Consider the following 15700-nt stretch of genomic DNA (forward strand, 5'->3'; position numbering starts at 1 on the left):
ACTCTGCACTTCTGACCAAGTTTCTATAAGTTACATGATCTGAACTTAATTGTTGTCCTACTTGTATTTATCAAGAGCATCCTCTCCTTAGAAATAGGAAAAGATTAGTCCTGTCTCAGTCTGTGTGTAAATATGTGCCCTTTTCACCCTGCTATGGAAACCCGCTCCATAAGTAATCTGGAGAACATGTCATCTGTGTCCTGCCTCTTCATCTCTGAGCTGAGTCACTCTAAAGACTTGAGTCATTCTCAGAAGAGTAGTTCTGTTTTAAAAGGGAACTAGAGAAAATATTTGTGTTGTTTCAAGTCTGGCATCAAATATATTCTTCTCTGCTCACAGTTAAACTTTAAGCCTATCTAATATAAGAGTATTCAAGTGACTGACAGGCATATTTACTGCTTCCACATTTGTCCTTGGAACAGAGGGATATGCTCTTATTATTGTATGGCTAAATGGAATAAGTATTTAGCAGTTTCAGTTTAGTTGTTTTTTTTTATACGAAAGCTACTTTCTTCTTATTGGTGCATTTGTAGTAAATGCAGATATAGGTTCCTGAGCTCCAAGAAGCTGGGTGAATTAGGGCTTGAAGGTCAGAAATGGTCTGGTGGGAGTCAGAACTTCTGTAGTGTGAGCAAAGTCTACTGGAATTGGAGCATATACTATTTTCAATAGTAATTAATTAATAATAAAAGAAAAAAGTGATAAGGATAGTCATCTACTAAAGTTCAGTCCTTTTGTAATACATTATTTTGAAAACCTGTATTTTTAAGGCAAGTTGCTAGACTGTTGCACAGTACTGAGCTTGAAATACCAAGTCCAGTGTTAGAAAGCTGCAGTATGGCACTGACAGGAGAAAGTGTTCACAATTGGAAATCCTTTCTATGACTTTGGAGTAATTATCTGAGGAAAATCTGGTCAGTGTTCTGTTTGGTAAATTACACTTCAGAGAATACATTGTGTTGGGCTGATAACACTTTAAACCTCTGCCAAATGTTTGCCGTGGGACAAGGGAAGGTTATGTGTGTCTTCCGTCTCTGTCTTTGCAACTCTTAGCTAACTGGATGATCCTAATTTACTCACAAAATCAGCTTCTAGTACATGAATAAATACTAGAGGTACATTTTTAACCATATTTAGTGTTTTTGCAGCTCAAACCTGTAAGGACTAATATGCTAGTCCTGTAACTCATGCTGTTCTGATGAATAAGAAAAAATAAATACTTTGGTGTTGAAAATGATCAGGGTGTCACTAGAGTGCTCTGGTGTTACATGGAAGCAGAGCTGCAGTCTTTTGGAGGCAAATGATTTTAGCCTTGGAATGTGTCCTAGTATCAATGTTATTAACTGCAAGATATTGTTTGAGCATGAAGCTCAAATTACTGAGTTTTAGTGTAATTATTTGATCTTAAACACTTGGTTTCATTTCTGTCCTGGAAATAAAGGAATGACAACTTTACCTTCTCAGCTGTGCAGAAGCAAATAACTGGGGATTTTTGAATATTTCTCTGATTACCAATTCCTGAAATCACAGGAGAATTTCTTCTTCGAACTGAAAATTAAAGTTTTGGCAAAATATGTTCATAAGGGGAAAAAGTAGTCTCTATCCTTTTAGTGTGATATAAAATTGTCGAGTTTTCTTTCTTGAGCCTATTAGTGAATTCTAGTATTTGTATGTTTTTCTGCTTTTGTAGGACACTGGTTTTGTTGCTTTCTGCTCTTTTTTGCATAGCTAATTACTCTGAGGAGTAGCCTGCCAGAAGGTCTGCAGGGGTTATTTTGACTGCTCAGTGTGTGCTGTCTTATGTCTGACACCAGAATTGTTTGTAAGCTACCATAAGCCTTCTGACACTTAGTTATCTTTATGGATCTTTATGGCTTATTTTTCCTTCAGCTCATTTCGTATACCCTGCATTTCAGATAGGTCTTATGATGGGCTGTTGTGTCTAACACTCTGTTGTGATCTGTGTTAGGGAGAATACATCACCTTAAATCCAAGCTACTGTCTCTCTCCTGTGCTTTCTATGTTTTGGACTATGCAAAATCAAGCACAGGCAAAGATGATGTGTATAATGTAATTTTAAATGTGGTTCATATCTATACAACAGTGTTAGGTATGCAGACTAGGTGGAGTTACTCCTAAATGGAATTCAGACAAAGCTTTTGAGTTGAAATAGCCTGCATGTTAAGTTGTGAAATCTGCATTTGTCTGGGCTTTTGAAGATGCTGTGTAGGTTATCAAATAAAGAGGAAATGAAATGACATCTCAGGCCACCCCAGATGGTCACTTCAGTAGCGTCCCTGGGATGCAATTGTCTGACTGGAGCAAGGCAGAGAGCTGGAAGGTGGCCTCTTGGGTCAGCAGTTGAGGGTTTAGGCAGACTTTAAGGACAAACTGACCTTCACATCTGTCTGCATCTCAGCCCTGAGTCATTCCTGTTACCTGCTTGTGAAGACATGTAGCCAGCTCTGACATGGGCCTTACCTGTGTCACTGTCAGTCTTGCTTTAGTGGTGGCAAAGATTGCAAAATTTAACTTGAAGCCCTACGTAGACACTGCTGTATCTGACAATAACTGCCTGATTTGCCTCAGTATTTCAGCAAACCATCTTGAATGGAGTACCCTGAATCCCTCAGTAAAACCGACTAAGCCCTGTGTTAGTGGCTTTACCCTTTGCTCCTGAGGACGTAGCCATTAATAAATTTCTCAGAAGTTTTCTTCCTTGTAGCTAAGTGTGAAACTTGGAGGCTTGAGAAGCACTGCCTGTGCCTCTGCCTGTTGAAACATGTATGCCAGGGAAAAGCAAAAGCCGTGCAATTCACAGAAGGCTTTTTGCATCTTCATGGCTAATGGTTTTCTTGAGCATGAATTTTGTATGGAGAACAAGATTTAATCAGGTGCTGTACTAATTCCACCTTCCCCTTAAGTGACAAAACTAATGAAGTAAGGGATGGTGGCTTACATCAAGAGGTGAAGTCTCCCTAATTTAGAAGGAACAAGTAGGTTTATTGTCTGCTTCCTTCTTTTGAATTCATCATTCTACAAAGCTATGCCAACACAGTGTGTGGAGGGCAGGCAAGGATATCTCCTGGGAATGAGGCTACTCTTTTGTTGTTCACCTGCTATTCTCATTAGCCTGTCAAAGAAACAGTGTTAACTTACTCCACAAAGGTCTATTGAAGTAAAGAAAACTAGTTTGTGAACAAATCTTGTTTAAACTAAGATGGCAGCTAACTTGGTTTTTCTCAGCTATGCTATTTATATCATAGGTTACAGTTTGGGGATCTGTTATTTAAAAAGAAAAGATCTCTCTTGACAGGTTTTATGAACTGGACTGGATTAATCTAGATCATATATAAGGAATTGTTGCCTTGAAAGCTGTAGAGATCTTCCAAAGAGGCCACATTTTCTGCAGCTTTTTCTGCCTGTGTTCCACTTGATCACCTTTGTCCATTCTGTGTGCAGTGCTGCCCAGTGCTCCTGTGCAGCAGCCTCCTTCCTCTCCAGTTCCACCTGTCACACCAGGCTTAATTCTTTGCCCCATGCTGGCAGATGTGCTTCTGCTGTTTTTCTGGATGTTTCCATCATCTCTTCAATCCACTGTAACATATGGCAGTTCTGCCAGGTGGAATTCTCCCACCCAGAATTGCTCCGCAGCTATTACTGCTGGCACTTGCTTTCCTTTCTCACCTGAAGCCAGTCTGGGTTGTCAGGGAGGAGGAACTGCAGCACAGCTAATGCTGAGAAGCCAGGAGCGGGAGCAGTGCAGGACTGGAGAGGGCAGAAGGGTCTCCAGTGGTCTTAGGTAATCCTTTCAGTGAACCAAAATCCTGCTTGTGATTTCAGTAGTTACAAGGAGATTTGACCATTCAGATTTGGCAATGTGATTGTTGTATGTGTCCTGACAGTGGAACGGTGGAAATATAACAGTTTTTCTGTTTAATGAAATGATCAATCATGCTTGAAAAATAATCCATTTTTGGTACTGAATAAGAAGGTTTTCATACTGCAGTGTAGCAGGGTAGAAGGAAGTGTTTTTGATTGAGTGTATTGAAGAAACTTGTTGCATTTCTTAAATGGCCACTCGGGCAGCAGGACTTTCAATCCTGTTATGGACTGTAGGCAGTGATAGAACTGCTCTGCTCAGCTCCTGCCAAGCAGCATGAATGAAAGGAGCTTATGGCTTCCATTCACTTTATAAGGTAACTGTTAACCTACACAGTTGTCTGGCAAGAGGTCCCTGAATGAAAGGGACTGAATAGGGTGGTGGAACAATTGTTAAAACAAAGCCTATGCATTAATGGAGTGATTGTGGTTTGGGTGCTTTTTAGATTTCCTGAGAAATAGAGAAATAGTGCTTCTTACAACATTTGCAGAAAAAAAACACCAACACATTAACTTGACAGGCAGTTGCTTATCTTAGGTGCTGCCTTGACACAAATTGGCAAAAGTTATTGTTAGTTAATGTTATTCTTTTTTTGATTTTGCTTTTCCACTGTTGCAATTATTTGCTTTGATGTAGCTGTGAATAGAATCCCTTGGTTTTATTTGGCCATTATATTTTGCATGGTATCTCAGAGTCTTTGCCTTCTTTTCTCCTAGCTGTGGTCTTCAGGTTGCAGGTTTTTCCTTTGAAGAGAGGGCAGGAGGCAATGGGTGGCATCTTTTGATGATAGTTTTCACTGTGACTAAAATCATTCCCCAGCCTTGATATTTTATAACTCTTGCTCTTCCCTCTACCCTTCCCAAGCTGGGACAAATCAGTAATGTTATGATATTTGTGATTAGAAATTTAACTGCAGAGCAACATATTTTTGTTAAATGCTCGTTAATCAGGATTACCTGATGTAAGAGAAACTGCTTGATAGATGATTAAATACAAATTAGCGCTGAATATTTCATGCCTCTTCAGCTGGATTTGAAATGACATGACAGGGATTTTGTATTTCTAAACCAAGTTTGTGCTAAAAACAGACGTGTTACAGAATATGCTTGACTTTGAATTAAGAAGCAGAAAGAGAATTGGAGGACAAAATGGGAAGACCACTCTCTTTTAAAGAAACTTTGAGATGTGAGATACTAAAAAGAAGGATTCTTGTACCAGGAACACCTGAAGCAGGAGTAGCAGTGGTTTTGCTGGAGTCAGGTTAAGTGACAGCACTCAAGTATTTAAATTAGCTGAAATCCTTGAAGGAGAAGCAGCCTAGAAAATCCCAAAGGGAAAAGACATATGAACCTTTCACCACAAGAGAAAGGTACCAGTTCTGGGCAGTTCATCATCCAGTTACTGTACTAAAAAAGATAGGCTGCTTGCTGTATAAATCTGCTCTAAATGAGCTGAAATGCTCAAGTGCAATCCTCCAACTGCTTGCAATGGAATCTCAGTGGTGCATTGCCATAGGAAATGGTGTTTTGTCTGACCATGCAAATACTGATTTTTCTAAACCAGAAACTTAGTTTTGAAGCAGAAAATCCTAGTAATCCTAGAGAAATTCAGATAGGTAAAAACTTTGGTGGCATTTCTCTTTAACTGATGAAAACTGTAGCAATGAGGTATTTTTCCCTGTGTGACACTGTAAATAAAGCTTGAACGGAGACCTACTTTTTTCTGCTGCAATTATGTGTAACTTGGCTCTGTAATGCAGAGATGTAATGCTCTATTTTTTGTGCTGTAACTATATGTAACTTAACTCGGTAATGCTGGGATGCAATGCTCTATTTCTGATGCTGGTGATCATGGCTAGCTAATAGCTATACTGACTCACAGAAGAGTGTGTAAGGATGCTTCTCTGTTTGCTTGTAATGTCACTTCCATAAAATCACCAAGTGTTTTTGAAATTGGCATGTTTCATTTGCATTCCTAAAGGATTATGTGGGTTCCTTGGCACTGCAGGATTAACTTTGATTTACCCCTGGCACTGGTTTATGTGATTGAAATACAGTGTATTGTTTATGTTTAATGGGGTTCTTCTGTTTTTTTCAGATTGTGAGGACGAGCTGCTGCATCAGTAATCTGAAGAAGGGAGTTCTCTGTTAAGACTGCAAGAAGATACTACTAACTGGTAAACGCTTGGGTTTCTTTGCTTGTAGAATATTTCTTTGTTTTCCATAATATTTTAGTCCAAGGAGTACCAAGTATTTTGATCTGTTGAAAGCAAGAAGTAGTTCATGCAATGTTTTTTCTTTCTAACTGTCTGTAGCTCACCAGAGTAAAGAATCAGTAGCAGTGGATAACATATGGGTATTTAAATTGGAATACAAATTGATTAAATTCCTGCTCCCTTAATAGGAGAAAAAAGACTGTTTTTTTTTCCTGTAATTACATATTAGACGTAGTCTGTTTGCCTTTTTAGCTGAGACAAATACACTGTGTCTGTACTGTGTCCTATATAAATACTATTTGAAGTGTGATAGTGCAAACAGTGCGACTTCAAATATAGTGCTTCAGAGTCTGGAGAGAGAAAAAAGGAAGCCTTAGCCGAAGTCCAGATGCTTTGGAAGATGCCATTAATGTGCTTGTAATTATTCAATGGATGTTTGTTGAGGACTAATTTTCACTGAGAATAATGTATGATAATAAAACTAAGGATATCTTGTGATTCCCAGACACACCAAGTCATGTACAGGCTGCTTTTGGATACAGAATAATAGGATCATCAGTGAGGAGCTATGACCACTTAATAGCAGTTTTCCAGCCCATAAGTTAAGATGTTGAGCTACAGTATTACACAGCAATCACAAGGAAACCTGAGAATTTAGGACATTTGAATATCTTGACATAGGTAAATTATATGCACATTGTCATGGGTACCAGAGTTATAGCTCACTTCTCAAATACTTAATGTTGTAGATGAAACAGCAGTTTTCCTGTGTAATTGCACCTTCCTATACACCTTCTATAAAGCTTGGATCTTACCTTTCTGTTTACTGCTGCCACTTGAGCTGCAGGACTCATTAAACTTGTGTCAAGAGAGGATTCTTAGCCCAAATGGGGTGGTGTGGCTGGGTTTCAAGGGTGAACATGGAAAGAAACACATCCTAGCCATAAGAAAACACTAAGCTTTCATGACTTAAGCATTTACAGATGCTTTATTAATCTTCTCTTGCTAGTTAACTTGCCTTAATTTTATAAGCAGTCAAGGATAACTTTATAAAGTTCTTCTGTGTAGCTGTTGCAGAGAATAATAAAATGCTGGGTTTGGTGACTCTGCCAAACCTAGATGAATGATAGGAAAGTTTTGAAAGCTTATAGTAGTCAGCAATGTGCATCTGTCAGAATGACATAGTAAAAACAAGGTTTGACTTTTTTAGTATTTTTTTTTATATAAAGATAACTTGCGTACATCTATTTCTAAGCAATAATTTCAAGAGTTTTGTTGCATGTAAAATTACAGTTCCTGAAGCTAAAATACATGAGACTCATTCCTAAATACTGGGTTTGAAAGTCTATGGACTTTAGCTTACAGGAGATAAAACCTCTGGCATGTAGTGTGCCACCATTTGAGGTACCAAAGCACTGTATTGCCAACATAAGTTTTGAACCACGTTATAATTATCTGATAGTAACTTTTAGATTAATACTTTGGATTATTCTGATTGCATTTGATGTGAATAAGTAATGTGTGTCTTTCACTAAATTTGGGCGCATAGCTTGCCCTGTATAGAAGACTGGAAAGCTCATTGTCTAGAATTGAAGCCTTCTATCTTTTCCCTACTTTGGCTTCCTTTTCCAGCCTATCATCTCCCCATCTGTCTCAGTGAGAATGGCCATGCTGAGTAAAACTGGGTAGTTCCATGAAGTAGTTCTTCATCTGCAGCTGTGATAAAGTATTTGTCTTAATTCAGTATTTCCTTTAGGATCAGTAAGTTCTTTTCAGCGTGAGACAGTGCTGCACAAACTTGGTTTCACTGTTTCCAGCAGTAACTTTAATTTGGGAGGACAGGAGCTGAAACCCTGCTGAGCTCTACTGCATTTTAGACCTGACCCAGGTTCTCAGGTCAGGGCCCCAGCTCTGGGTCTGTGCTGGAAAGAGAACATGACATGGGGATGTTGCATCCCTTGGGGCAGAGGTGTCTGTGTCTGGGTCTTGCATGACTGGTGCCAAGTTAAAAATTTTAACCCAGCTGGTCCTTGGTAATGGTGCAGACTAGCCCAAATGGTTGTAGATGTGCATGCCCATTTTATCAATGTGGTGTTTCTTTTGCTTTTGATGTTTCCCCTGTCCATTATCACAGACTGAAGGATGAGTACCATTTCAGTGTTTGCCCTATTTTCTTGTATTAGCTCTTCTTTTTCATCATGCTAACTTGTAAGGGATTATTTTTCCAGAATATCAGTCATTCAGAAAAGATCTTGATAATTGTTTTCTGCCTTCATGTATAATCTCTGATAATTATTCATGCTCATTTTAGTGTTATCTCCTAGATGTAGCTTGAACTTGTCTGCATGCTTAAAGGTTTAAAAATCTTTCAGCGCAACTTAGAATTGTTCCCCTGTAATGATGATGGGGAGATGTTTTGGGCAAACTGATGAACATGTTGTGAAGTCTCTGTTCCAGTACTGCTATTGCACTTTGGGTGGATTAACAGGTTTTGCTTTTATGCTAATTTTAATAAATATGAAAACACCTTTAGTATTATGTTTACAAAGTAGAAGCAAATGCATACCTGCCATTTTCTTATTAATTTTGAGTACTCTTTGTTGTGGCCTATATAGCGCTTACGAATGTAACATTTGTCTGGCTGACACATCTTTAAATGTTTTGCTCCCTCTTGTGAAGAATCTTCACAACTTATTCAGTAACAATGTGAGTCTTTTCGTGCAAATCTCTTAATATGTGTTAAATTTGAAAAGAGTAAGGAAGTTTGTGGTCCCCATATCTGTGTGCCTAAAAGGTTTGAAGTGAAGGATCTCACGCAGAAGAGATAGTGTATTTGAGTAAGGCCCTGTTCTGTGTGTTTACAGAATTCTGTTTGGTTTTGACTAGTGGGGAAGTTTATAAAAAGTCAAATATGTTGCAAGAAGTATAAAGCTAGGTTCTGTTTTGTTTTGCTCAGTGCTAAATGTTTCCTCTATTAAACAAGGAAATAGGTTTTATAAATGTGTAGCTTTTAATGGCTACTTTCAGAAGGGTGGGTTGGTTGGTTTGTTTGTTTGGGGAAATCTGTGTATCCAACATAGAAAGTGGTGACATTACAAATACTTCTAAAAGCTTTCAGTGAAAAGCCCACCAAATACCCACAGCAGGGTAATGTGGGAACATCAGGGGTGAAAAGACAGTCTGCCAAAGTGATGTTACGGAATGTAAATACGTGAAGAAAAATTGTCTGACAACTTAAAACACCTGTACTTCCCATTTGTGCTACAAGTTAAAAGCAATCTCCTTTGGTATTGTTGCTCTAAATACATTGTTGTAGGTTTGTCTGCAAATTCAGCAGAGCTTCTTGAATTGATTTTTCGTCTGTGTGAAAGTGGGTTTGTGTAAATGGTTCTTAGTACTTAGGGGTTAACTATCTGTGATTTTGATACTCAAGATGATGTGGTAGAAATTCTGATCATGATGCTGATATTCTACCAGCATGCATTTATTTTGCATTAATGGTGGTATCTAAGGCAAAAAAGAGGAATATCTGACTTGTTTTAGGCTGAGCTGAGCTATCTTATTTATTTGCTGTATTTTATCTTGGGGCTTGTTTAATGTGCCTCGCTGCAGTAGCACAGGAATAGATTGAAGTGTTAGAAGCTTTTATGCAATTCTGTGTTTTTTAAAGTTTAATAATGTGTATTATCAATGTAAATAATGTCTATGCTGAGAAAACATAATGTGATATCTTTTTCCCCACAGTAGATGCAAAATAAGTTCAAGCCTGAAAGAAGATTATTACAATCTGCAGATGATCAGTGACAAGATTTTTTCACTGTAATCAAGTGGAATTCAATGTTGGGCTCTTCCAAAATACCCTTCCTTTACATGTACTAGTCCTACTGCAACAGTTAATAGAGTAGTTTTAAACAAGTGAGTTTTGAACTTGGTTTAAAGGCTTATTTAGTAAACTGTTCTCTGCTTGAGACTTCAGCCATGCCGGTTTGTTTATGACGGTAAAGCTGCTATTTTTCTTTACCTGTAAATAGTTCCTCAGGACAACATGAACTGTTTAATTCTGTTTGTCCAATAAGCCTTCAAATTAAAGGCATTAATTTAAGGGTTGTTTTGACTTTTTGAAAAGTCACTTTTATACTTTACTAAAAATATGTAAACTTTTCTCATCAGAAAGACATTTGACCTGAAAAGCTGTGCTTGTTGAGACAGGTGACTGGACATTCATGATAAGTTTTATGTGGTCTGTTCTATTAGGTTAATGTCAGATGTTGCTTATTTCACTTCTTGACTTAGAGAAGAACTCTTAAATACTTGTCAAAGGATAATTCTAGGTTTTTTGGAGGGAGGGTTGTTGGTTTTTTTAGCTCTGTAGGCACTTGAACTGTAGACATGCAGTCCTCTAGTTCTTGTTAGTGTTTAGCTTACTGCTTGACTACATAACTGCAATTTTATTATTTAGAATCGTAGAATGTCTCAAGTTGGAAAGGACCCACAGAGATCATCAAGTTCAGTTCTCTGTTCCTTGCAGGACTCCCTACCATTAAATTATGATTTAAGAGCATTGTCCAGACACTCCTTGAACTCTGTCAGGCTTGGTGCCATGAGCACTTCCCTCAGGAGCATCTTCCGGTGACCAGACAGCCCCTCAGTGAAGCAGCTTTCCTTAATGTCCCATCTGAACTTCCTCTGATGCAGCTTGCTTCCTTTTAGGTGTTCATGGAATTAATTTGAAAAATTATTAAAAATAGTACGCAACTGTTGAGACTAAGTGCCATTAAATTACAATGCAGGAATTAAGACCTTGTTGTGTATAGCTCCTGGTTTTTTGGTTTATTTTCCTGCCTGTTGGACAAAGCTGTTGAAGACACACAACAGTCCCTAGGAGCTGAACCTGGACATTCCTACATTATCTCTCATATGTTTGTTATCCTGTATTCTGTAATTTTTGATTATTTTTCCATCTTACATCCTACGCAATAAACATTTGAGATCCCAGGTTAAAACAGCATGGTTAGATTCTTCCTTTATGGACAGCTAATGATTGATACAATTGCTTTTAGTATTCTATTCACCCATGTTTTTACTAGAATAATTTCAAAACTGTATTGCTGCAATGTATAGCTGATTGGAAAAGCTTCTTCATAACCTGCCCTCTTCTTTTTTAAACTGTAGATGCAACAATTACTGCAAATCTTTGTGTAGGTGAAGCTCACAGAGCTCCTGGACAAGCTGGAGGCACTTTCAAGAGTCGCAGTGCTCTGTGACAGTTCCTCTGGTGGGAGCAGAGCTCCTCTATCCTCAACTACAGAAATTGCTGCTTATCCCAAGGCTCCCATGAAGCCACCCTTTGGAAAGTCCTGCCTCCTTTTGTGGATGAGTTACAACTGGAAGGAGCTGCCTCTGCTGAGATTTGTATAGTGGGGCAGCACTGGGGACCCTGGAGGGAAGGAGTTAAAGTGAACTGCTTGACTGTCACTAGAAACTGCTCAGCCCTGAGCCTGTGGCAAAACTTGCTGCGGTGGTGTCCCTAGGAAGGGCTTTTCAGGCTTTTAAAAATCTAAACTGTGTTCTTAACAATCTGAAATAAACACATCCATTGTCTCTGAGCAGCAGAGATGCTGAATGGGATACTTCCATAGCTGTAGCTTAATCAGCTTAGGCCTAAATTCATCTTAGAGTTTTACCTATCAGAGGGGGTAACTAGGGCTTCAGCTCTCAATTTTTGATACTGTTGATGAACAGTTGATGGTTAGAACTCAGTAAGACCTTTAAAAAGATCCTTTAGGTGGTAAGTGGCTGTAACTCTTCTGTGGCTGGGCTTTGTTTTGTTGTTTTGGTTTTTTTTGTGGTAGAAGTTTCTTGCTGTTCATATGACCTAGTACAGTTCTGAGGAAAGTGGGTTTTTGTTACCCTGAAAGTAGAAATCTAGATTGTAAGGAACAAGGACTCCTCTGTTGAAGCCTTAGGGGAATAGGGTTGTGGGTCTTGGCATTGCTCAGAGCTGCTCCTACACCACTAATAATGTGAATGGGAAAGCCCTGCTGACCTTTCCTTGTCTTACTGTTTGTATTGTGCAAGTGGATGAACACTGCAGACTTCCTGGGACAGGGTATGGTTTCATTTCTGTTTTGATGATACTGAGCCAGAACTCTCTGTTAAGCTCTGTCATATTCCTAATAAATTATATCTTCTGTATATGTTAGATAAATAAGCTGTTGAATCACTGGGATTGTGTTCAGGAGCACTTCACAACTGAGTGTTAACACCATAACCATAAAGGAAGCATCTACTGTGGCAAAACAGCGGTGCCAGGTAGTCGTGGGGAGTTAAACATGCAATGGAGAGCAAATGCCAATGTCATTTCAAGGTGTAGGAATAATATCCCATATCTCTTCCTACCTTAGGAATATTTCAGTAGTTTCTTTGAGGGGTGAAAGCCTGAGTTCTGAAGAATTCTTAAAAATTCTGCTTGTTTTTATATCTGGTACTGAATCACTTCGGGACCTGGATTTATGAAAGCTCAAAAGAAATACAGGAGATAGTGTTACCAAAAATAGAAAGTTCAATTGTTTGAGTAATTGACTGTTAGAAACCGGACTTGCTTTAATAAATACTCGGACTGAAGTACCACAGCTCTACCCCTTACTCCACTACCAAAAAAAGCAACCAGCCACAAACAAAAACCCAACTCTAAATTAAACAGCTAAAGAAGTCCCATCTCTGTTTTATAAAATTCATTATTTGTCTTCCAGTTACCCAACCTTTATTTTTCCCAAATTGTTTCTATAAGTGAAAAAGTTTATTTGGCAATATTTAAATTAACTTCTTGATTTGGTTGAAAATCCCTTGGACTTGATATTCAACTTGCAGGGCTTTTTCTGTGTAAACCTTTGAGATGCAAAAAGGAAGATTATGATAGTTTATTTTACTGTTTGCACTAAGCCAAAGTAACAGTTTATTGCAGAGCACATAGGTGTAAGTGGATAAAATATAAATTTTCATGCTGAATATTAGTTTAGTGTGAACATCCTCTTCTGCCATACAAGCTTCTCAAATATCTTTTCGTTTCCCCCCCCCTTTTTTTTTTCTTAAGTTGTGGAAAGGGGTGTATGTATAAAACCTTGTGTCCCTCCTGTTGGTCTATAATGCAGCTTCTAAACTTTCCTGAAAGCTTTCAAGGAATCTTTTAGGTTGAAACAGATGTGAAAGATCAAGTCCAACCATTACCCACCACTGCCAAGTCCACAACAATATGATGTGATACATAACCACAAAAGGTATTGAAAAAAGGAAAACCCTGAAATTAAGATCATACCAAGTGAAGCTGCTATGCAACAGTAACAGTTTAGACATAATGTATCCTGTGAAAGTATAATAATTAGGGAAAATTAAATAAGCTTGAAAAATTATAATGGAACACTAGGCCCTCTGATACATTCACAGTCCATTTCTGTCATTAAATTACAAATTTAAAACATGGGTTTGTGTGTAGCAAGTAATATTAGATAAAATGGCAGCATTGAGAAATTACACAGGATAGAGAAAGTTTTAATATAACATAAGGACTTCTAAGATGCAATTTTGCCTCACCAAGATAAATGAAAATGAACAGAGAAGATTTGAGCTGGAGCTTTACAATCAGAAGTCAAAAAAGTGGTTTTATCACAAGCAACCAGTATATTTGCTCTTTATGAACAACCGAGGTCACTTTGCAGTAGTGGTAGCCTGCTTTGCTAATCTTAGTCTCATACACAATTGCCATACAGATATAGATGAATCTTTGTCTACAGTCACTGATGTTAAATGCCAGAGTTCACATCCATTTAGCATTGAACCATGAGTTCATCTGCAGATGCCCTGAAACTCCCTTTGAAACATGATCCTAGCAATAAATTATTTTTTTATAGCTTAGACATCTGTTTTTGTTACTGAAGTAAAAATCAAATTTTATTTCTAAACATTTCTTAGTTTTCTCTTTTTATTACCCACAAGTTGTGGGATGTGTTTGACTTGCGGTTCTGTTTTGGACTGAGCTTGGTTTTTATGTTTAGTGTGTGCTTCTAAGGGTAACAAGTTTTTTACATCTGTTTCCACAAACTTGATTTCAAGTCTGAAACTGATTCAAGAGAGCAGGAGCATCTAAACATTTCCAAGGCAGGTAGTCTTTGAGCTAGACCTGTTATCTTCTGTATCCAAGGGCCATTAAGATAAATGAAATGAGAACATCTGTGCCATAGTCCACAGCTGGTTCATATGGATTTCAAGTTGGTGGTGCTTACCAAGAGGAGTCCTAGTGCAAGCTTTAACTGCAAACTAGGAATTTAAACATTTAAATTTAAACATTTGCTCTGACAAAGTAGTAATCTATTGTGTTTTGAAATAAATTTTAAGCTGGGTGCCCGATATTTTATGGAGCACAAGAATCCTATGCAAGTTTTTGCTAGTAAGTGTTGTAAGCATTGTGAAGTTAGTACTTTCTGAAGTTCCCTGATGAGCTGAGATACCAGTTGAGAACACAGAAAGTAATTTAGATTCTTGGTGAAAAGTTGTTAATTATTTCTTAACACTCAGTGTTTTCAGTTTTTAATACGCAGAAGAACCTGAGTGTTGGAAAGCCTGAAAAATCACCATTTTTGTAGTAAATCATGACTGACAGTCACTGACAAGTCTATGCCTGAGTGTAGAGGCCTCTTAATTAGTTCAGCCAGAGTTGGGCAGAAGGCAGTGGTTTCATGGAAGTTAATGATTAGCTGTTCTCATGTGAAGTCTGTTTTTATGTACTGATTTAAGCAGCATCAGTTCAATATAAGGTGGATGCCCAAAGCACAGGGTTTACTCAGTGGTTAGCCAGTTTTCATTGAGGTTTTTTTCTCCAGTTTTGTTATTCACAGTGCTGCCAAGTTTACTTACCATAGCTTTTTTATCTGGGTACCATTTGACTTGTCAGCATCAAGCTTTTCCTCTGACAAACTGAATGATGCTTGGTTTTGTTTTGTTATGCTGCAGTTTAGACGATTCACTGTCCCTCTCTAATGGCCCTAGACAGTTTTCCGTTTTGGTTCTTCAACTGTTGTGACAATTCTTTCAGTTCTGTTGTAGTTGGCCTGAGATACTGGCATCTGCTTTGGCCTGTTTCTGCTGTGGTGAAGTTAGGCTGCAGTTCAAGGGAAGAGGTTGTGTCTAAATGAGATCCCTGGGATGGGATGCATTAATCTTTCTGCTGTTTTACTCCATGAGCTGTAACCCATTGAGTAAAGTTAATTTTCCTGCCCAGAACTTTTTTTTCTCTGTAATGTAACATTAAGTATTTGACTCCCTTAGAATCACAAGGCATTGAAAAATGCTGGGTCTGAATTATTCAATTTTCACTACCTATTAATTTGTATAATTTACATGTTTCATCTTGTGCCTGTTTGTGGTATTTCTATAGTAATCTGCAGATCTAAACCTTGAGGAAAAGTCAGAAGGAAGCTCAGAGGTTTTGCAGATACTCTATCCCAGCATGAAAACCTAAGTAGTGCACTTTGAACCTCAAAGAGTTGTTCATTTAGAAACTCTTTTGTCTGAATTAAGGTGCATCCAAAGTGCAAAAATTAATTCTG

The 15700-nt window shown here is 38.1% G+C and overlaps 1 protein-coding gene across 6 annotated transcripts in view; it reads left to right on the forward strand.

Moving 5' to 3' along the window:
- Window positions 1-15700, forward strand: part of CYRIB (CYFIP related Rac1 interactor B) — a 97151-nt gene that overhangs the window by 48606 nt on the left and 32845 nt on the right. For all 6 annotated transcript variants that reach the window (XM_014253501.2, XM_014253510.2, XM_014253516.2 and 3 more), the window contains exon 2: window positions 5981-6059. The gene's annotated coding sequence lies outside the window, so the exon portion shown is untranslated. The remainder of the gene's footprint in view (window positions 1-5980; window positions 6060-15700) is intronic.

The sequence above is a fragment of the Pseudopodoces humilis genome, chromosome 1 (assembly GCF_049639895.1).
Source record: "Pseudopodoces humilis isolate 2021_Gansu_Grassland_sample_001 chromosome 1, ASM4963989v1, whole genome shotgun sequence".
Taxonomy (NCBI): domain Eukaryota; kingdom Metazoa; phylum Chordata; class Aves; order Passeriformes; family Paridae; genus Pseudopodoces; species Pseudopodoces humilis.